Here is a 22,384-nt window from a genome sequence, read left to right as displayed (position 1 = left end):
TTTTTAAAAAAACCCAACTCTTTCCTGACCTAGCATTGTTTGAATTATTGTAAATAATGGCCCCATCAATTGCAGTAAGAGATTAATTCATGTCATCTTAAAAGGAAGCCATTCTAACTAGGCCTTGTTGTTATATAACAGATGATTGTTTCCCATTTGGAAGAGAGAGAGAGAGAGAGAGAGAGAGAGAGAGAAATAGCAGCTACTGCACTGGCAGTATCACACAGCCTGAAAAAGCAAAGAATTTCTGAACCTATCATTGACCTTTCACATCCAACCCTCCCAGCCGCCATATTAGTGCGCTCCCACCAAAATACCAGCTTGTGTTTACAGTCTGATTTCTCCCGATGGTGAATGGGCGCGTACTCACGAGCACTCACTCTATGTGCACTCAATGGGATCATGATCTGGAGAACTAAAAATGTAAACACAAGCTGGTATTATGGTGTAACTAGCGGTTTACAGAGCTTTGTTTGAATATTTAAAAAATGGGCACACTGGGCAGAACAAAAGGAGGCAAAAGCTGTGCTGCTGCTACACAGAGGAAACTTGGAAAGCTCTTGATATGCCTTCAAGAATCCAAGTCTGGAAAAAGGGGGGCAGGGAAGAGATGAAATGAGTCAGTTGTGCCCCCCTTGGCTCTCTACTGTCAGTCGTACTGATAGCACCATTTTCTTTTCAAATGTGGTGGCGTAATTAGCGCTTCGTGTTTAGTTTTTATTCTCCCAACCATTACCATCACACCTTGTACGCATGGAGTTGAGATCTCAGAGTTTGGTAGATCTCATTCTGAACGTAATGTAGATGTGGCAGTTAACACCATTTATATTTTGTTGGCACAAGTCTTCTGATGATATAAATTAGGCCATGTGTACTGGCATAGCACTTGTAGGAGCGGAGCCCACACAGAACTTATGCCATTCCTATCATCAATAACTAAAGGCCTAAATCTGGAACCTTCTATGTCCAAAGAAAAACTCTGAGAGATCAAGAATCTTAGAATGCAGACACCTGCTCTTGAAGCATGTGAGGAGAAATCCACCTAGACAGAGTTTTCCACAAATGAGGAAAAAGGAAAGGGACACCCACAATCCACTTTAGGATGGTGTATTCTTGTTAGCATCATAAATTACCAGTGGCTTCTCCTGACCCACTTGCTCAGCTTTGGAGATCCTAGCATCAACAGTAGTAATTAACTCCAGAGTCAGCAAGAGACATGCCTGCTTTGCTATACTTTATAGTAAATTAAATTTTATAACTGTATTTTGTGTCTAATACTTCAAGTGATATAGCCATCGTGATAAACTATCTGTAAACTGTCTGAATGTGTGCAGGTAATGTAAGGAGGCATCAAGGACTTCCATGATTTTAGCCTGGTGGTCTGTTAGCCATAGCCTAGACAGAAAGAGCAGAACTTGGAAATATACTTTCTTGAAGATTGTCTATGTTAAAGCCACCTACAAATGAATAACAGCAGGATGATACTTTGGGTTGGACCATTATCTTATCACTTAATTATGTTCACCTAAGGGTGATTTCAGGACTTCATCATATTCGTTCTTCCAAAAGGTAACTTTCCTAGCTCTGCATGAATGCTCCCTGGAATGTATGAGCTTCAGCACAATTAAGGAGCAATAACGTACAGGAAATCATGTGAACAGCAGGGCAAGCCACTCTAGCTGGGAAGGAGACTCAGTAACCTCTCAAAAGCTCCTGTCATTCTTTGGTTTGGAGTGAGGGCAGTAAAACATTGTTGAAATTAGTTTATATGTGTAACATGGGCATACACCTGGAATGAAAGAAGTTTTTAAAAAGGGAAGCATCCTCTGCTAGAACAGCAGATTCTTTGAAAGCTGAACCAAAGGGGGGAAAAACTGGGTTCAGGTCCATTCCTATTGTTGAACTCTCCAGCTTTCCTTCAGCTCCAATGTTCACTTCGGTTATGTCTCAGTGAGCAGGTGCGATCACTTTGAATTGACTTCCAACAATTTTTACAATTGCAATTGCACCTCCTCTGAAAGTCATAGATACAAGGATAATTATTTAAACTGAGAAAAATCATTGGTCTGGCCCACAACAGGCTCTTTTCAATATGCTCTTTCAAATGAATACCACAGCTTCCAGGACTCCATTACTTCCATTTGCCCACTGAGAAGACAGAATGAATTTCAGTCCCCAAATATTCTTTCTATATTGACTTGCATAGCAGGAATAGAAAACACAATTTTAGCTCAGTTCAGGGGGCTTTGTTTGTTGTTTTTTTTGGTCTCTCCCAGCAGCAAAGAACAGCAAGAATAATACCATTATATAAATCTGTGGTGCCGTCACATTTAGAATACAACACAGAATTCAGGCATGCTTCTTTCATACATTATTTTACAGGCAAATTCCCCACCCCAAATATGTACACAAGAATATTAAAAACAACAAGTATTTTAAAAAGTCTTACATGATAAAACCACAAAGATGAGACAGAGGAGGAGAAAAATATTTTGAAACCAACATTTCCCTCCCCTATTCCTTAAACCAGATTGTGTGGGACTATCTCAGTTACTCCATGACCACAGACCAACCACTGACTGGTAAGATTCAGCTGTTAGTATCATTTCCTTTCTGCTGAAGTCAATAGTCTATCATGTCTGGAGGCTTGTAGAAAACAAAGGATTTCCTGAATGTTCTGCGGGAGTTTTCCACTGGCATAGCAGGCATATATGCCAGAATCTTAGTTTCACTACAGAGGAATAAGATGGAAAGGACTATTAAAGAGTGACAGGTTACGGACTGGGTTAGGGAGTAAATCAACCTCAAATGCTCCTATAACATTAACACAGTTGCACTCCCATGCCGGTTTTGGAACAGATGCATGCATGCTCTCTCCCTCTCTCTCTCCCTCTCCCTCTCCCTCTCTGTCCCCCTCTCTCTCTGCCTTTCAGTGGAATATTTTGATTATTAAATTGGGTCTTTGTTGCACTATTCTAGCACTGTGACCTTCAGGAAAAAGACCCTGTCTCCCTGGAAAGCTTATCTTTGATTTAGCTGCTTATCTCTACTGCCGACCTCTGGCAGGTACTGCTTCCTGTCCCCTTGCTTGCCCAATGCTCTTTCAGTACAATCCCATCTCTTGAACTCATGGTTTCAGTTGTTGTTGTTGTTGGAATTGGCAGTTCCTTGATACAGTGCTTCAGCTCTGAACTTAAGGATGCTTTAAAGCGGCCATTCTCAACTGGGCCCATATCGCTCCTTAGGGGCCCCTGGCACATCTGAAAGGGGCCACAGACTGGAAAGAATCCTCCACACACTACCTTAGAAGGTTCGTTATGCGACTTACACAATCCTAACTCTGTCCACACCATGGTTTTAAAAAAGGTTGAGAATGGCTGCTTTGATGGGCTCTGGGAAGATGCTGCTAATAATAGAGGGACAGCAAGAGGACAAAAGATGCACGAATGGGAAAGACTGAGTATTCAGTGAAGCGTAAATGCTTTTCAGAACCACCTTTTGTTGTCTGGGGGGAAAAACCCACCCAAACTCCCCCCCCCAAGAAACAGCACACTAATCCTTGAAGCTGCCCCTCTGAACTTAAACAGGCTTGAGCCCCTTTTTAAGATCTACTGTGCCTTCTAATTTCAGGTGCATCAGTGCAAAGGAGAAAAAAGTTATAATCCTTTTGGATTCCTAACACAAGTCAATGGAAATTGGTGATTAACATTTAAAAGCTGATACATATCCAGGCCACAGATCAGACCAGATGGATAAGCCTTCATCACTTCATCCTTAAGTGAGATCAACTCCAATGCAGTGAACTGGCCTTCTGGCCAAAATTGGGAATAATTCCTAGGCCAGAGAAGAGTTTGGAAGTTGTAACGTTCACCTCATTGCTGAGGAAAACTGTGTGGGTGCTGGAAATGTGAGCTGTCCAGCCCTATTAATTAATAGAGGATGATGCCATGGGTGAACAATAAAATCAAAGAGCCACTTGGCATAAGAGCACCAGAGAACAACACTATCATTTTCACAAGAACTCCATCTTTACTATACAAATTCCTTTAATATAGGAACACCATCCAAGATAGGAAAGTTACTTAAGATCCCTTCCTTGGCAGGAAGCTGGGAGATGACTGAGGATAAAGGAAGTGAAACCATCCCCGAGAATATGAATCTACATCAAAGAGAGACGCCGATCAGAATAGACAAGAAGGGAAACACCCAGATGGCTTAAACTACCTGGCCTAAATCCAATTGCTAGTCTCAGCCACATCAGACTCTTTGAATTAATTGTGGAACAATGAGTCAGCTTTTATGTAAATCTCCTTGATTCCAGGGATCAGGTTGGGGTGAGCTATTAGATCCCGTCATCTGTCCCCAGCACTCCTGCCCTTTCTAGATGCTTCCTCCTTTATGCAAAGCATTGTAGCACCGTTCTCCACTGCCCGCAGAAACCTGAGACTCTTCAGTGGCATTCTTCCCTGCTTAGTCACAGGATTCTAGAGAAGGTGCTGCCATTCCAGTGGGAATAGGGGTTTGTATAGGATGCTGCATCAGAAGGTACAGATTGTTCTGCACAAAGACCAAAGCCCTTTGGCACTTGATTGAATAAAAAGACTGCAAACCCCTCGGAGGGTGGGGGCTGGCTCTACCGATCTATTGTAAAGATTTGACTGAAGGCTATGCCTGGACTGTGTGTACAGCCCTCCTGTTTTGAGTGTGTGTGGTTGTTCCCCCTGCATTATTCACAGCATGTTTTTTCTTTTTGTTTTTGTGGGTCCCCCCCCCCCTAAATTCTGACACATTCAGTCGCTTCTTACAGGCTGCACAAACGTAGCTGCCATGATAAGGTAGAGAACATCTTGCCTCTTTGTAATACATTATTCTATGTACAAACCCTCACAAAGACAGCTTGTGAGCGTTTCACAAATTATAATAATGGAACCACCTACATGTATAGCAGTGCTGACAGATCTGGATCATCTTATTTTCACCTGCAGTAAGTTCACACTCAGCTGAAAACTAAATTATACAATGAACAGCTCTGCTCTAGGAATATGTATGCCTTGATCTTCCACTTACATTCTGAGAATATATGCATGCTGTTTTGTTCAAATGTTGAATAGCAATGGCATAATAACATGCTTTTAATCACAATGAATTGCAAGGAGCATATGAATACCTGGTTAGCATGCAGTAGCAATTGAATGAAGCGGGCAGTGACACCTTGAAGAACAGCTAATTTACAGGCAATATATTGTTTTATATCACATGTACAACGCTTATATTAAATACGTAGCAATCTGTGCAGTTATAATCCTCAAGCAATTCCAGAATATCACTAGGAGTATCATGCAGTTTATGGGGTTTTTTTGAAATTGCTTCAGATTCGAGTCCTCCATGGAGCTACACAACTGGGCTGCAACCATACACATACTTGACAGGGAGGTCCAGAGTTTGGCCATGTCTCCTAAGAAGGCTCATTCCCCAAGCTTGTGAGACACATAACAAAGCGTTTTGTACAGACTACTAAATAAGCAGTTCCATATAAGGAAAAATAGCTCTTTGGGTTCAGAGCCTAATCTGTTTAGGGATTCAAAATCAGGCGTTGTTGTGATCCACCAAGATGAACACAGGCACGCCAGCAATTGTGCTTGTTAAGAAATACAAATACTTTCTTGCTTTGTAGTCGATTGGGCTATACACAAGAACATAGATTAAACCAATCATAAAATAGTATTTGGCATCTCGTGCAAGTGCTTGTTAACAGTGCCCCGACTGCAGTCTCAAACGTAAGAGGGAGGTGTGCGCTACATTACTTTCAACTTGTTAGGGCACCTGTTGTTTAGACATACTCCTTTTTAAGGACAACCTTCTGCTAGCTCAGGTGATTTGCTAAGCACTTCTGACTTCTGGCCCACAAACACTCTTCAGGTTTTCCTCCAGCCTATCACTTGTTCTTCAGTCCAGGAAGAATAAATATAGATGGCTGTTTATTTATTTAAAATATTTTTATCCTGCCTTTCTCCTTAAAAGGACCCAAGGTGGTTATGATTCCAGACAAGCAAAGCAAGTGAAAAGCTTGGTTCTGTTTTATTTGCAAAAGTAATGCTGCTTGGGGCATTCAGATATAAGCAGCCTTGTCTAGTTTTGGAGTTGTAGTGGAAATATTCGCAATAGGTGTACCCCAGAGCAGAATTTTAAAATGTAAAGAAAATATGCAAAATATTAGTGGAAAAGAAATAAGGGAGCAGACTTGAGATGAGCAATAAAATCAAATTTAAAAGTCTAAACATTACTTTATGTGATGACTTGGTAAGAAGTGGAGGCAAATGCGGTATATTACACAAGAAATGTATTTAAGGTTTACCAAATAAGTATAGGAATAAGGCCATGAAACAGGGAAGCCTTCCTTCACTTTTAATATTCATACTGCCATGTTCTCTATAAGACCAGAATACCTAAAAGCCTAATTTCCAGATGATGTCATTGCCAATGCTGGTGGCCCCAAGAAAGACAGTGTAGGCCAGAATGCAGCATTTGTGTACTGTGTTGCCTCACATACTGCCAATGTCTTTCAGCCCACCAGTCTATATGGTAGGTGCTGACTGCTCGAGCAGCCACTTTACACAAACAATAGGTTCTCTGTGAAAATCTGTTCCACATTGGCCATCCATATGGGTGGCTGGACTGTACCTCAGGAACAAGATATTGGCAGATGGATCAGCTATGAGAGAGCATAGGAGATACCTATAAGTCAAATCACATGCTACTTATTGGGCAGGTTGGATGTAGCTACCCAGCACCCCACACTTTCCTAAAATTTCAGTTCACAGTAGTTCTGAGGTTGAAGCAGAAATAGGAACCTGTTTTTACTACAAATGCCAGAATCCCACAGCTTGCAGGGCTGCTGTTTTCCCATATCTGGGCTGCATTGGTATGCCCCACCTTTGCTTCCCATAAAATTGTGCCCCAAGACAACATGACGTTGAATAAATATTTTGTATTTACCATAATTTTCACTCCATAAGACACACTTCACAATAAGATGCACATAATTTTTAGAGGATATTCTCTCCCTCTCCTTCCTCCGCTCCTCCCATGGGGAGGATGGAAAAGCTGTGCCGAGGCAAGCACCTTTGGGCACAAGCACGTGCCTGGAGAGCAGAGGACTCCCCAGTGTCCGCTTTCCTCTGGGCCCTCTTTACGCGGCAGGTTGGCTATTTTGGGGGAAGCCCAGAGGCCCGGCAAACCGCCAGAGCCCGGGCAGCATGAGAGAGGGGATGGGCTGGGGCGGGGGAGTGAAAGGGAGCCACTGTGTGGCGCGCACCTCAAGCAGCTTGGGTTGGGGTCAGGAGGATTACAGTATCTGCTCCATAAGATGCACACACTCTCTCCCCCCCCTACACTTTTTTGGGGAGAAAAGTGGATCTTATGGAGCAAAAAATACAGTAGGTCGTAAAGGATCCATTGGGGGTTTTCCTCCACCATGGCAGTAATAGGAAAGCCTATGTCAGGAAATTAAATTAATAATAACTAAAATATTATTAGTAATATTTCAAATAATTAACTACAGAAATCACGGCATAATGCATAGAATTATGGAAAATTCATAATTCAAAATAATAGTCAGCTATATAATATATAATTTTATTACACATAGAGAGTGCTACATTAAACGCTCCTTATCTGGCTTTAGCAAGAAAGTATTACCTGTCTTCTAATTTGGATTTTGACCTTAATAACTGCATCCCCGAGGCTTAATCTATATTTTGGAAAAAATAAATAATATTAATGTTGATACTGGAGAAATCAAAATCTAGTTGCTTAGCGTATTAAAGGATATTGGCAAATTAATAACTTCCTCTGCTTCTTGGGGGAGGGCAAGGGAAGTGAAAGATCTTTTTAAACTGTGTACAGTAGTGGGCTGTCGTTAAAATCAGTTATATATAAATTTATATAATAAAAATTATAAATTTTATATAAATTTATATTTATATAAATATATAAAAATTTCTTTGTCTCATCTTAAAAGGTTGGTCCAGATACCACCAGCAGATAAATCCATGATAGTGGCTTCAGCTGCAAGTAGTTTCTTGACTAGCCCTTTAAAAGAAAGCGAATTTAGGCTGCAGGAGCAATTTCTGTCTGAACCAGTCCCTGCTCCAGGTGTTTAGTCAGAACTCTCCACTATGACCTGTCCATTCTTGGGTGTCCCTGCATGGCATAGCCCGTAGCTTCTCTGAATTACTCAAGTGCCTTTGCCATGACAAGGCAGCAATCTGTGTATGAATCTGGCTTTATTAGATTGCTCTAATCAAGCCCGACCATTCCAAAGCAGTTCACATTAGCTGACTCACTGCTACTAATGTAGCTTCATCTTTAGATGCCGTTCCATCACCTAGTCTAGCATTATATCAGAAGCATCCTAGATCTTTGCCAGAGGTCACAAAGTTCTGTCTATACCAACCTGCCATATCCTGTTTCTCTATATATATTTTTCCAAGTTAACACCTTGTAGGTATTGCAAGGAATGAAGAAATCTAGATTATTCTTGTGTATCTGTCACTGACGTGTCTTGCCACCAACTCCAGATTGGTAAAGGTTTTCTTGTTGTTCATCTTCGGCACCAGACTGATATCCCATGGTATTAATTCACTAGCTAGTATTTAAGTATTTTCCATTTTAAAGCTTACTGCTGTGTGAAACTCATGCAATTAATGGTCTTTTATTAAAATGACACAGATGGTCTGCTTAGCATTCATTTGCATAGTCACTTATTTTAATGCTGCAACTACTGCATTTTTTTAAGTTCCATTGCTGACTGCAAATGAAATCCATTTCTGGAACCGATCATCAGATCTGACCTTTGAGAACACCCCTTATTTTTCCTACTTTTTGGACTGAATTCCAAAAGAGGTTCTTATGTTACCTGTTTGTACAAACAACAACAGAGTTTAGTGATGTCTTATAGATGTCTTATAGAATTGTGCGGGGGGGGGGAGCCAAAGCCAAATAAATGGGTTAACCTTTTAGATGCCATAAAATTTCTACCTTTAACAAGAAGAGTTGTTTTTGTTAAGTATTTCATGAAAGGAGCTGTTTTAGCACTGCCTCCCCCAATTTCCAGATATGTTGCACTACAACTTCTATCACCATTAGCCATGATGGGATTAATGGAAGTTCTTCAAAGCAAATGAAAGGTACCAGATTGGGAAAGGCTACTTTACAATAATATGCACTGCGATTTTGGCAATGACAGAGTTAAGACAAAACTAACTAGCCTATATTATTTCCAAGCTGGCATCAAGACTCATAAGAAATTGTAGCAAGAGGAATAGACAATAAATATGTATAAGGGTGGGAAAAAGATTCTTCACAATGGGCACCCACAATTGCTACCAAAAAATAAATAAATCCTGAAATGAAGAAGATCTATTCATGGTAGTTCACACATCCACCAATGGTTCATCACAGCATCAGTTTGCTTCTGTGAATGTGCTGTTGCAAACAAATCTTTCTCTTTGGTTCACAAAGCCTTGGTGTCTTTCTGTGGCATCATTCACACAGTCGGGCATGTGTCATAAGTATCAAGCAATCCAACTGATAGTAAATCAAGTGATGTACGAATCAAGATGTACAAACAAATCAAGCGATGGAAATTCTACTGATGTGTGAACTGACTCTGAAGAATGGGTAAAATGCCCTTATATAATTGACAGACATACACAAGAATGCGGCATATGTTTTTCAGGGGAAGAAGAAGACATAGCACATCAAAAATGTCTTATTTTACAGGGATGATACTACAGAATATGAGATTCTCAAAGACCTTTGTTATATCTTACAAAATTATTTGCAACAGGGTATTTGAAGAGGTTAATCTCTATGGAGTAGTTAACTTGTTAATAACAGTTTACTGTAGCTTACCTTGGGGGGGGCAAATCTACCTCCTCTCTCACAGTGGGATGGATGAAACACATATAGCCCACGTTTCAGTCAGTAAAAAATCCCCATAGATATTGAAAATTAAAAGAAAGGAAAGCCAATAAGTAATATAAGCAATACATAAAACAGTGCAAAGGTATTTTAAAAAGGTTTTGAAAAAGGAATGAAAAGAAATCACCACAGGCTAGAGGCTTGCAAGTCTGAAAGCAATGAGAAGTAAAACAGTCTTTGTTTAATGCCACACTGCCATGAAAAAGAGGTCTCATCCACCCTCTGGGGGCCACAGACAAATGGACTCCATTTTGCATTTCTGGCACCTTTTCCATTCATGGTGGAAATAAGGGTGGGTCAGGAGGGAAAAAGTGGTCCTTCAAGGCAGCTCATGGCTGAGGGATGTGACACATCCTTTCCCTTGACCCACAAGTCGCCTTAAATATTGTGGTTACAAGTCATCTACTGCTTATCAGCACTTTGAGCTTCTGGTGCAGATAAAGTACATTCAGAAACTTGTTAAAGCATTGCAGTGTTCTTTTCTTTTCTTTTTGGCCAAGACCTATTCTGCTAGGAACAAAGCTCCTGAAAATGGGGGCATTGGAAACCAGAACCAAAAACATGGGAATGCTCCAAAATAGCATGCAGTGAAATGTTACTGAGGGCTTTCTTCCTCTTCACCCTCCGGAAAACTTTTTGCAAATGTATGCAAAGTGCTAGTTCCTTCCGTGGAAATGGCAGCTGTTAGGTAGCACCAGTATCTGCATGACGTGGGAGGCACTGAGTAAAGGATTACTAAAATGATTATAGCTGGAGAAATCATGGTTGTTCGCAATAGAGACAAGGTGCCCTTCTTTTAAGCCGAGATGAATGAAAGTGAGCTACTGATTGGACCTTTTTTTTTCTTTTTAAAGAAATCATTTGAGGGTATGGGGTGTATTGAAAGTACAGAGAGATCTGTAGGTGTGCCCAAATGAGAAAGCAGAGCTACAAAACTATCTTGGCTTGGTGGAACACCACCATCACCAACCGCTGTGGATTAGCACGAGCACACAAGAATCCAGTTACACCTTAAAAACAACCAAATTTTTAAAAATATGGGCTTCCACACACTAGAGACCACATCATCAAAGAGTCAGTGGAAAACTCTTATTCTAATAAAGATCTGGCTTTGAGGTGCCATTGGATCCCCTTATCTTTGCTGCAACAGATGGATGTAATGGTGTATTTTGTTACTCATTGGACTATTGAGGCAACACTGTCCCCATTCTTGGTGCAGCTGTGGGATGAACCTTGCAAAAGCCACAAGCCTTGAAGACCCATGGCACAAGGAGGAATCCCCCACCTCTTTCTAATCCATCAGCCAGTTTTTGTTTCTGCTACAAATCAAAGCATCTAATGCCCCAGCTGTGTTTATGTTGTCTAAGGGCTCAATCAGATTGGGATTTGTCCCCCTGTTTGGTGTGCTGTGGGGCCGGGTTAGTTACCTCTTTTTTTCCTGGTGACCAAACGACTTGATTGCTTGAGTGAACCAATCCATCCCCAGATAGCCCCCACCTGTCCCTTTTTGAGCCCCTGTCAGGGGCTTCTACCTCTTTGGTACAGGTAGGAGCACTCTTGTTTCAAGCATATGTGTTTGCTGAGAACGGACCAAAATCGAGCTATGCAATTGTCAAAACTGCCAAGGCTTCTTCCACTATCAATTTCTGGTATTGTGAAGTGGCCTAATTAGCAAAGCACATCAAAATACTGGCAAATTGAACACTTGGCCTGCTCCTCTATGGAGCGGCAGGGGACATGAAATTATTATTATTACTTGTATTTGCCTTTGCTAGGCCATTGATGCGCTGAATCACTTAGATTTAATTTTTTTATTGAAACCACAAGACTAAGGGGAAAAAAATTACATTTGATTTAAGTGATTCAGCATATCAGCAGTGATCTAGCAGACATAAAAATAATTTCACTTCCCTGCTCCTCTGCAGAGGAGCAGGGAAAATGATAAGTTTCCCAATATATTGAAGTGGGTTGCTTATTAAGCTGCTTCACAATACCAGAAATTGAAAGCAGAAGGAGCTGGACTAAGGAGGGTCACTTGAGGTTGGTAAGCCAACTAGATGTGAGGATCATACCAAATGGCATATAACTCCTCCCCCTGACCTCAGATGACTATTTAGACTCCACAAGTCCACTCCAAAAGGGCCAGTACAGTTGCAGCCTCTGTTAGAACATTTTCAAACATTGTTTTAAGTACCTATTTATTTAAAACAAATACCACTTGATGTCGATCAGATCTTTTCTTAATTAAGTGTGGACAAGTTCGGAGTCCAAATTGTTTTGATCTTCCAATTTATAGCAATGGGTCCTTTCTTGTTGAAGGACAGAAAACATAGAATCATAGAATAAAGGAATTGGAAGGTTTTTCAGATGGTTCTCTCATTTCCTCTTGAATGCCTCCAGCAATTGCCTCCATGGTCGTACTGTTCTAACAGTTAGGAAGTTTTTTTTTCTGATATTCCCCTGCACTGTGGGTGATTGAGAACAGATCCTGCTGCTCTGCTCTATGACAATCTTTCAGGTATTTCAAGAGTGACATCGTATGTCCCCCTCAGTCTTCTTTTACCAAGGCTAAACATGCCCACTTCTTTCAATCTTTCCTCTTAAGGTTTGGTTTCCAGTCCCCTGATCATCTTTGTTGCCTTCATTGAATTCCCCTTATTGCCACTTCATCCAAGTAATCTCTATTGGGTAAAATCAAGTCCACGACAGTAAATCCTCTAGTTTCTTCCTCCACTTTTTGTAGGAGAAAATAATCTGCCACACCAACATTCTGAGAACTGTTATGGTTGCCCCTTACCTATGGATCCACACATGAAGCATTGGGTGGCCTACTGGTTGTTTTCAAAAGCAAGCCTGGGATTCTGTTGGGAAGGAGAAGATGCAGACCATGGTCACACCATCTGCACATTGTACTTTTTTTTTACATGAACATATTAACTGAATAATTATGGTTGTTGGTAGTATTGAGAATTATAGTATGGCCCCCATTCTTCGTCCTTCATTCCTGGTGTATTTCTGCCTAAACAGCTTTGCCCTGAGTGTCTACAGCTATTGCCTTCCCCTTCTGCAGAACCTGGAAAAGTAACTTCTGGACTACAAGAAAGTGGCATGGTGGCTAATGGATTCTGGCAGCGGTAATGGTACTCTTTACAAAGCTGCGTGTTTGCACTAGGTTTTATGTATATCATGACCTTTGGGTTCCTTCCAGCCCTATTGTTTAATGACTTCATGATGTGTAAATGAATCCAGATAATGACAAAAGGCTTATTATTAGGGAAGTGGGGAAGACTCTATGACCCAGTTATCTTCAGTTTTTTTTTTAACTTAATAAAAGAAGCCTGAACAGTACCTTGGCTCTCCAAGTAAAGTATTATTAAGCTACTGTTGCGCATTGTTTCTGTGTTCTTTCCAGGGCCATATGCATTGGTTTGGTTTGATTGTCATTTTTAACACAATTATTTCTACCTAATGAGTCTGTCTGCCTTCTAACGATTCAGATTTGCATCATTTCAAATCGATTTCAAAGCTGCAACATTACGTGCATTTCAGAAGTGTGTTTTTGAAGCACACACCAGTGGTATTTTTGCATGTACCAAATTGTTCTTAGAACAGTTGAGTTCCTCTTCCTAGTCATTCTCAGTTATATATTAGTATCTAACAAACAATAAATGAAAGAAGCGTCGCATATGACAGTGTGAAGGATTTCAACCCTACCAATTCCAATTCCATTTTCTCCAGTTTTCTGTAAGCGTCGCCTTCAGCCTGATAGATTCAGAAAGCTTGATTTGATTTCATCTTGATTCACTTCTCACGCCATATCAAATGTGAAACACATGAATATTGTCCTCGTTTTCATTTCCTGTAACCAATGGTGTAGATAGAACAGGGGAAGAGGGTGGAATGAAATAGAGATGCTCTTGGTCTTACTGGCCCACATCTTTCCTTTTAGTCATGGCCATTTAGCTCATGCCACTTATCTTTGGTCAGACTCCTTCTCAAAGAATTTTCTTTGTAGAAAAAGAAAAGTGTCATTGGTGAGTACAGCTAAGCAATTTGCTGCTGCTTCCCACACATATTGAATTCGGGTGAAGAACATATTTCTGGACCACATGTTTCATGGAAACATCTCTTTTTAGACATCAAGTCCACCCTATAGATACCAAGACAGTCTTTTTTCTCTCCTGAATTACTCAGATGTTCTGATTATTTTATGGCTCTACCCACATTACTTCACAGCCAGTAAGGTAAATGTTGCCAGAGATGGGGTAATTCTCTTCAGGTGCCCCAAGAGTTTTGAGTGACATATCCCAGAATGCCTAGTTAATAATTTCTTGGCACCCAAGGAAATGATCCTGTAACCCATGAAATGCAAGTCAAGGTTTTTGAGGGAAGCTGTAAGGATACCTGGAGGTTAGAATCTGGGAACCAGCTTGAGATTTGAGTCCAAATCCTCACCAAGAGCTGAAGCTTACTGAAACCAGCCATTGTCTCTCATTCCAAACTACCTAACATGGTTCCTGAGAGAATAAAATTGGGAGGGGGGGGGAATAACATGTATTGCCTTCAGCTCCTTGGAAGAAAAGTGGTATACGAGAAATGTACTCTAGTAGTTCTTCCAGCAGCACCAGCCTTATGCTGTTTCTGCATCTCCCATGGTGCTTGTTTACACGGCCCACTTCTTATAACCAGCTTCTTAAGAATTGTGCAAATCTTGTACCGCAAACCTTGTGATGCACCATACAGAACACAGGCCACAGGCCACAGGCCACATGTAACAGTCTCCCGCGTGCTTAATAATTCTCTTCTTGTGCTGAGCCAGGATGACAACCTGGCAGAATTAGGAAGCTGAGGAGGCCATTGCTCCTATGTAGGTCCTTGGCTTAAGACATGAAATGAGAATGGTCAAAGAATTAATGCAGAGCTTGGGAAAAGCTATTATGTTTGACTACCACTCCCTGAAGCATCCAGTGGGCATGTGGACTGAGCTCTGAACCAATTTTCCTATTGGAAGGTAGACTTCACCTATTAAAAACCACCAAAGCTTGTTTTCAAATGTCCTTTTAGGGTAGTTTGACTCTTCTCTTCCCAGCACCAATCTCAAAAACTAAAAAGAAAGAAAGAAAGAAAGAAAGAAAGAAAGAAAGAAAGAAAGAAAGAAAGAAAGAAAGAAAGAAAGGAGGGAGGGAGGGGAGGGAGGGAGGGAGGGAGGGAGGGAGGGGAGGGGAGGGAGGGAGGAAGGAAAGAAAGAAAGAAAGAAAGAAAGAAAGAAAGAAAGAAAGAAAGAAAGAAAGAAAGAAAGAAAGAAAGAAAGAAAGAAAAAAGGGTAGTTTGTCCTAGTGGGAAAATCTGAATGTTTTCAGATCTTTGTTTCTGCTTTTTCAACTCAAGACTGAGGCTGTGTAGACACCATGATGACTTCAAGATTTATTTATTTAATTAATTAATTTATAAACTGCCCATCTAGACCAAAGTCTACTCTGGGCGGCTAACAGCAAATTCATAAAACAAGTTCATGAAAACAATAGCCGTATAAGATAACAACATAATATGATACAAGATGGCAAAAATATATTAAATAATGACAGGAGGTGAGACCTGCCTAAAGAGCCAGGTCTTGAGATTGCTCTTAAAAATACCCAGCGAGGGAGCCAGGCAAATTACTGGGGATAGATTGTTCCAGAGATGAGGGGCCATTGCCGAGAAGGCCCGGTTTCTTGTTCTTTCTCTCTGGGCCTCCCTCGGGGCTAGGCCTCTCAGCCACCCATCCTGGCTAGAATGAGTGATTTGGGTAGATCTAGGTGGGAGGATGCGTTCTACCAGGTATTGAGGTCCTAAACTTTTAAGGGCTTTATATGTCATTGTTAATACTTTGAAATCAATGTGGAATCAAATGGGCAGCCAATGCAGGGCAACAAGAGTGGGGGAGATATGTTGACATTTTCTTACCCCAGTGAGAAGTCTGGTCATCGTGTTTGTAATTTCCGCATCAGTCTCAAAGGCAGCCCCACGAAGAGTGCATTACAGTAGTCTGATCACGAGACTACAAGCACATGGACCAGAGTGGTGAGCACCCCACCATCAAGATAGGGATGCAGCTGAGCAATCCACCAGAGATGGAAATAGGCAGTGCGGACCACTGATGCTACCTGTGTTTCCATGGTAAGCACCGGATCTAGATGGACCCCCAGGCTGTGAACCTCAGCCTCCGTCGTGAGAGTCACCCCCCCCAATGAGGGAATTTCCCAAACCACTGATGGCGGGACCACCCACCCTCAAGACCTCCGTCTTGTCTGGGTTCAGCCGCAGTCCATTCATCTGCATCCATTGCAATATAGCCTCCAGGCAGTGCTGAAGGAACGAAAACAGCACTCACTGCTGTAGGAAAAAAAGAGATTAGAGCTGGGTGTCATCCGCATACTGATGACATGAAGACCCACATCCCCTGATGACCTGACCCAGCGCCCTCATATAGATATTAAACAGAATTGGGGAAATAATTGAGCCCTGCCGGACCCCACATTTGAGACTCCATGAGGTCAATACATTATCCCCAAGGTGTACTCTCTGAGGACGGTCCTCCAAGAAAGATTGGAGCCAGGCAAGCACCAGACCACCGATTCCCAACTTGGAGAGCCTTCGCAGGAGGATACCATGTTTGACGGTATTAAAGGTGGCTGAGATATTGAGGAGGACCAACAGAGACATTTTGCTCATCAGCCTCCCTCAACAGGTCATCAAACAGGGTCGACCAATGCTGTTTCCATGCCATAGCGTGGCCTGAAGCCCGACTGGAATGGATCCAGAGCATTGGTTTCATCCAAAAGCACCTGAAGCTGGTCAGCCAACACACTCTCTACCACTTTGCTGAGGAAGGAAACATTGGTGACTGGCCTATAATTGCCAATGTTGTCCGCCGCCAAATATGGTTTCTTCCTAATGGACCTAATGAGTGTCTCCTTGGCTAAACTCATTACAGTGGTGCCTCACTTAACGATTACCTCGTTAAACGATGAATCCGCTTTACAATGAGGTTTTTGCAATCACTTTTGTGATTGCAAAATGATGTTTTAATGGGTAAAATTTGCTTAACAATGATCGGTTCCCTGCTTCGGGAACTGATTTTTCGCTTAATGATGGTCTGAAAACAGCGGCTCTCAAAATGGCTGCCCGCTGTGCAAAATGGCTCCTTGCGGTTTTTGGGACAGATTTTTCGCAAGAGAGGCACCAAAAAAATGGCCGCCCTATGCAGGATCTTCACTGGACGATTAGGTATCTAGCCCACTGGAACGCACTGAGGGGTTTTCAATGCGTTTCAATGGGTTTTTTCCCCCGCTTGACAATGATTTCGCTCTATAGCGATTTCGCTGGAATGGATTAACGTCGTTAAGTGAGGCACTACTGTAATTATTGCAGTGGCCCATTCAGTTGTTACAGGCCTGGCTGTTTTGATTAGCCAGGCCGGGCAGGGGAGGAGGTGGTCGCATGACAGTGATCAAGCACTTTGTCCACCATGTCTTGTGTCACAGGCTGAAAGAGATTAAGTCTCATCGGGCAAGGTGGAGTGCTGGATGTCTCTGCTTGATCTACTGTATTCAAAGAAGAAGAAAGATCCCGGCGGATGGCCTCCACTTTAGATTTTTTAAATGCTGCAAATTGGTCAGGTGAAATGTTAGTGGGAGGCCTATCACTGTGACCAATTCCAGATAGATCGTGTACTATACGGAAAAGTTCCACCTGCTGATTTGAAGCTTCACTAATTGTTGGATGAGAGGTGATTTTCACTGAGCTGGGGCTAGGAGGACACCCTCATTAGAACCAAACGAGCAGCCGTCCTAATGAGAATTACCCTTGCCTAATGCCTAATATCGAAACATTTAAAACCCCAGATGTGACCACAAATCGTGTCATTAAAGTAAGGTTTAAACTTTATTCAGAAGCATGTCAGAAAGAAGTGTCTATTTACATACAATTTGTAGAGGAAACACTTTCCAGTATCTTATCAAATAAATGGAGTTGATGGGTGAGAAAGGATACCCACATCTTGCTGAGGTCTATCTCCATAGACACCTCTTTGCTGCACTGTCAGATGTCAGAAGGGAAACCAGTGAACACAATCCTGCTAACATGGGGTGTGTGGGGGAGAGAAGGCCATCTGAACAGCCCAGATCTGTCCAGGTCTGTCAGGGCTGGCCCAACCATTATGCAGGTTAAGATAACTGTAAGGAGCAGCAAATGGTCGAAGGCAGCACTGGCAGCCCCCAAGCCATTTCTGCTGAATCTCCTGGGGGACAGAGCTGAGTATTTCCAAAGCTGAAAGCAAAAAGGAAAGGAAAGGGTAGGGGATCCCACATTGCTCCTCAAAGACATGTGCAGCTTCACTGCAGAGACAGCCCTGGTTCTTTCTCCAGTATCTCCTAAACGGACTTCCCCTTTAAAAAAAAGTATGCAGCAGTAATTTTGAGCCAACTGCACACTAAATGGATCAAAGTATATTTTAGTCATTTCCAAAACGTCATGGATGGCAAGGGCCAATCTTTGCAACTTGCTGGATTAGGCCACAGCAAAACGAGGCTTCAGAAAGATTGCCCCTCATAATAAATGATGAATTGGAAGTGTTTAACAACATATGGTCTCTTTTGCCTGACATATATGATTAAGAATATATATATTTTCCATCAAAATATAAAATACCATCTGTCATAAGTAACAACTTGGATATGCAATTAATTCACTGTACTTCCTAATGTAAATATTTCTCTTGTTTCTTCTCTTTTCTTGTTGTGAGTGTGTATTTATTTTATGACATTCCAGTATATATATAAATCATATAAGAAAACTAAAAAAAGGCCCTAAGATCCTAAAAATCCTAAGAACCAGGGCCACAACTTCAAATGGAAAAGGTCTGTGTGATTCCACTGACAACTATGAGAGATGTCATATTTATTTATTTATTTAATTTGATTTTCATACCACCCCATCTAACCCAGTGGTTACACTGGATGGTTAAATACCTTCTAACTAAATTTGGGGGGGGGGGTTTATTTGTATTTGTATGCAAATACAAATACCCCACACAGGTGGAGATAACGAGGGTCTGGCTCCATGGGGCTGTACAGTCCACTCACCGATGCACTAATACTGTGGGGTCCACGCTGCCATCCTATCACACTGCGATCACCAAGCCACTCTTTGATCTGGCAGAGAAGCTTGTTGTCTGGCCTCCTGCCAGGAGTGGCTCAGCGATCTACTTCTAACCCATTTACTCATTGGCCAGGACCCTATTCGATTTTTATATGTGTAGGAGAGGAATCATGGAAGCCAGCACGGAGAATTGGCAAAGCACTAGGTGTATGCTGGGTGCATGCCAGGTCATATATGCCCAGCGTGTACTTGGCACCTCATCACTTTGAGTGTGATGGGATGGCACTTTATCTCACATTTTGGACTGCTTTGGGAATGGACCATTTGCTTTATTTTCTGGTGACTACGTGACGTACAAGAAATTGCAGACCAGTCCAACCTTTACCCATGGCTTCCCACACTTTTTGGGTCCATGGAAGAAGCTACTTTTTTTTCCACTGCTAGGATCACTCTGCTCTGAGTCCATTTCTGACATGTGTGATCGAAGCAGCCTTGGTCAGTGTTCTCCCCAGTGTCCCTCTCTTCTCCTTTGAGAATCTACTATTATCTATAGACCTTCCTATGCTATAGACTGGCAAAGCTTGTAAATATAACAATAAAGATAGACAGCCCCCCCCCCAAAAGGCCGCAAAATAATTCAGAGGTAAAAAAAAGAAAAAAAAGAAGGTAAAAAATTAAGCTGAAATAGCGTTTGCATGGAGAAAATAAATTCACAAGAGAGAAGGCAGTTCACATGTCAACAAGAAGCCAGCAAGACTCCAGCACCCATATGATGCAGCACTAAAGTTGAATGGCTTGTTTTTTTTAAAAAAAATTAAAGCGGAAACGGTTCGGATGGCAAGCATAATTGCTGATTTCCTGGTGGAACAGCATCCTGGGGTAGAATATACCAGATGGGCGGGATATAAATCAAACAAATAAAATAAAATAATCCTGCACTTCCTCAAACACATCACCAAGATGTCAGTGCAGGGAAAGCCCCCCGCACACAGAATGCTATGACACGGCCATTCACACAACCAAAAACGACCAAACAACAACAACTATATTTATACCTAAATTTTTAATATAATTACACAATTTAAAACTTAATTTATTTACGAACATTTCTTGTTCATGTTTATTATGATTAAACATCATTATTTGGGGTTTTTTTGGCCAGTTAATAGTTAATCCTGTTATTTCTCTGAATTTTTCTAAAAGATTTTAAATCTTATCCATACTTTCTAATGGCTTTTTAATAGTCAATAATGAGTCATCAGCAAATAAATTAATCTTAATTATATCATTTCCCCCTAATCCTTTAATTAATTCATCATTTCTTATTGCATTAGCTAGCAATGTTATAACCATAACAAACAATATTGGTGAAAGTGGATAGCCTTGTCTAGTACCTCAGCCTACAAAAATCTGCTCTGTTAGACCATCATTAACTATTACTTCTGAAGTATTATCTGAATATAATTGGTCTATTACCCCTATAAATCTTTTACCAAATCCCCAACCTTTTATAAGCAGTTTTAATGTTGCCCATTCGACACAATCAAAGGCCTTAAATATGTCTAATGATAAAACAGTTGCCTTTGTTTTTTCTTTTTCTATCTCATATATAATATTCAAAACTCATCTAATTAGATGGTCCATTTGTCTTCTCTTTATAAAACCACATTGATCCTCTTTATTATAATCTGCTATAAATCTATTTAATTTATTTGCTAGTATAGCAGTAAAAATCCTGGCATCTTGTTTTATTAGAGATATTGGCCTATAAGATCCCGGATCTCTTAGATCCTTGTTGGGTTTTGGGATAAGAATCATTAAGGAATGTTTCCAAGAAGATGGCATTGTCTCTCCTTCCAATATTTTATTATAAAACATTTTAAACTTAGGTATCAAAATGGAACTAAAATGTTTATAATATTTTTGACCCAATCCATCAAGGCCTGGTGTTTTACCATTTCTCAGTTTAATAATAACTTCAGTAATTTCTTCTTTTTTAATCTCTTCTTCTAATATTCTTTTATCACATTCCAATAATTTAATTTTTAAATTCTCATTTCTATAATTATTTATATTCTCCTTCAGTACATTGTTTCCATTATATAATTTCTATAAAATTCTTGAAAATTCTTCAATTTATCTTTCATTATATTACAGCTCTTACCTGTTTTATCTTTAATTGCCCCAATTGTCTTTTTTAATCTTTTATTTCTACACATTCTAGCGAATAATTTTGAATTTTTGTTGCTAAATTTAAAAAATGTCTCTTTCTATACATCAAATACCTCTGGACTTTCTCTATTTCTAAGTTTTCTAATTCCTTTCTCTTAGCCTGAATTTCTACTAATAACCTTCTATCTCTTTCTGAAAAAACATGCTTTCCAAATTTCTCAAGTCCTCTTCCAATTTTTCAGTTTTCTCCTTAATTTTTTTCAGTTTACAGGATTCCCTTATTGTTATTCCTCTCGTGATCGCTTTCCTTGTGTCCCACAACAGGCCTAATTTCGTACCTCCTGCTTCATTAATTGTCCATAATATTAAACATTCTTTCTTTATCTTTTCTATCACCTCTGGGTACTGGAAAATATTAGGATCCATTCTCCACCTTTTAGTCTCTTTATAATCTTTTAAAATTTCATTCTCCATAGACATTAAAGCATGATCTATTATTTTTATGGAGTTAATTTCAGTATTAACTATCTTAGAAAATAAATATTGAGATGTGCATATAAAATCTATTATAGAGTAACTATTATGTACTGCTGAAAAATAAGTATATCATCTTTCATCACCTTTCATTTCCCTCCAAATATCCATCAATTGGTTATTTTTTACCTTCTTGCTCAATATTGTATTTCTTTGATGAACATCATTCCGATCATAAAAAGTTTTATCCTTTATCTTATCCATAGCCATATTGAAATCTCCTGCCATAATAATATAGCCCTTCTTTACCTTCTCCATTCCTTTAATAACCATATCATAAAAATCTCCCTGTTTATTATTAGGTGCATAGACATTGACCAAAGTATGTTCTTCTAAACCCATTTTACCCTGTATTATTATAAATCTACAATTACACTCTTTTACTACCTGTTTTACTATAAATTCACAACTTTTACTACCTGTTTTACTATAAATTCACAACTTTTAAGAATTATAATTGCCACACCTCTAGCTTTAGACATTCCAAGTATTTTTCATAAATGTCTATATTATTCATCTTTAGTTCATTAACTCCATTTTCTGATTCATGAAT

The sequence above is a fragment of the Pogona vitticeps genome, chromosome 1 (genome assembly GCF_051106095.1).
Source record: "Pogona vitticeps strain Pit_001003342236 chromosome 1, PviZW2.1, whole genome shotgun sequence".
Taxonomy (NCBI): Eukaryota; Metazoa; Chordata; class Lepidosauria; order Squamata; family Agamidae; genus Pogona; species Pogona vitticeps.
This window is presented reverse-complemented; position numbering follows the sequence as displayed.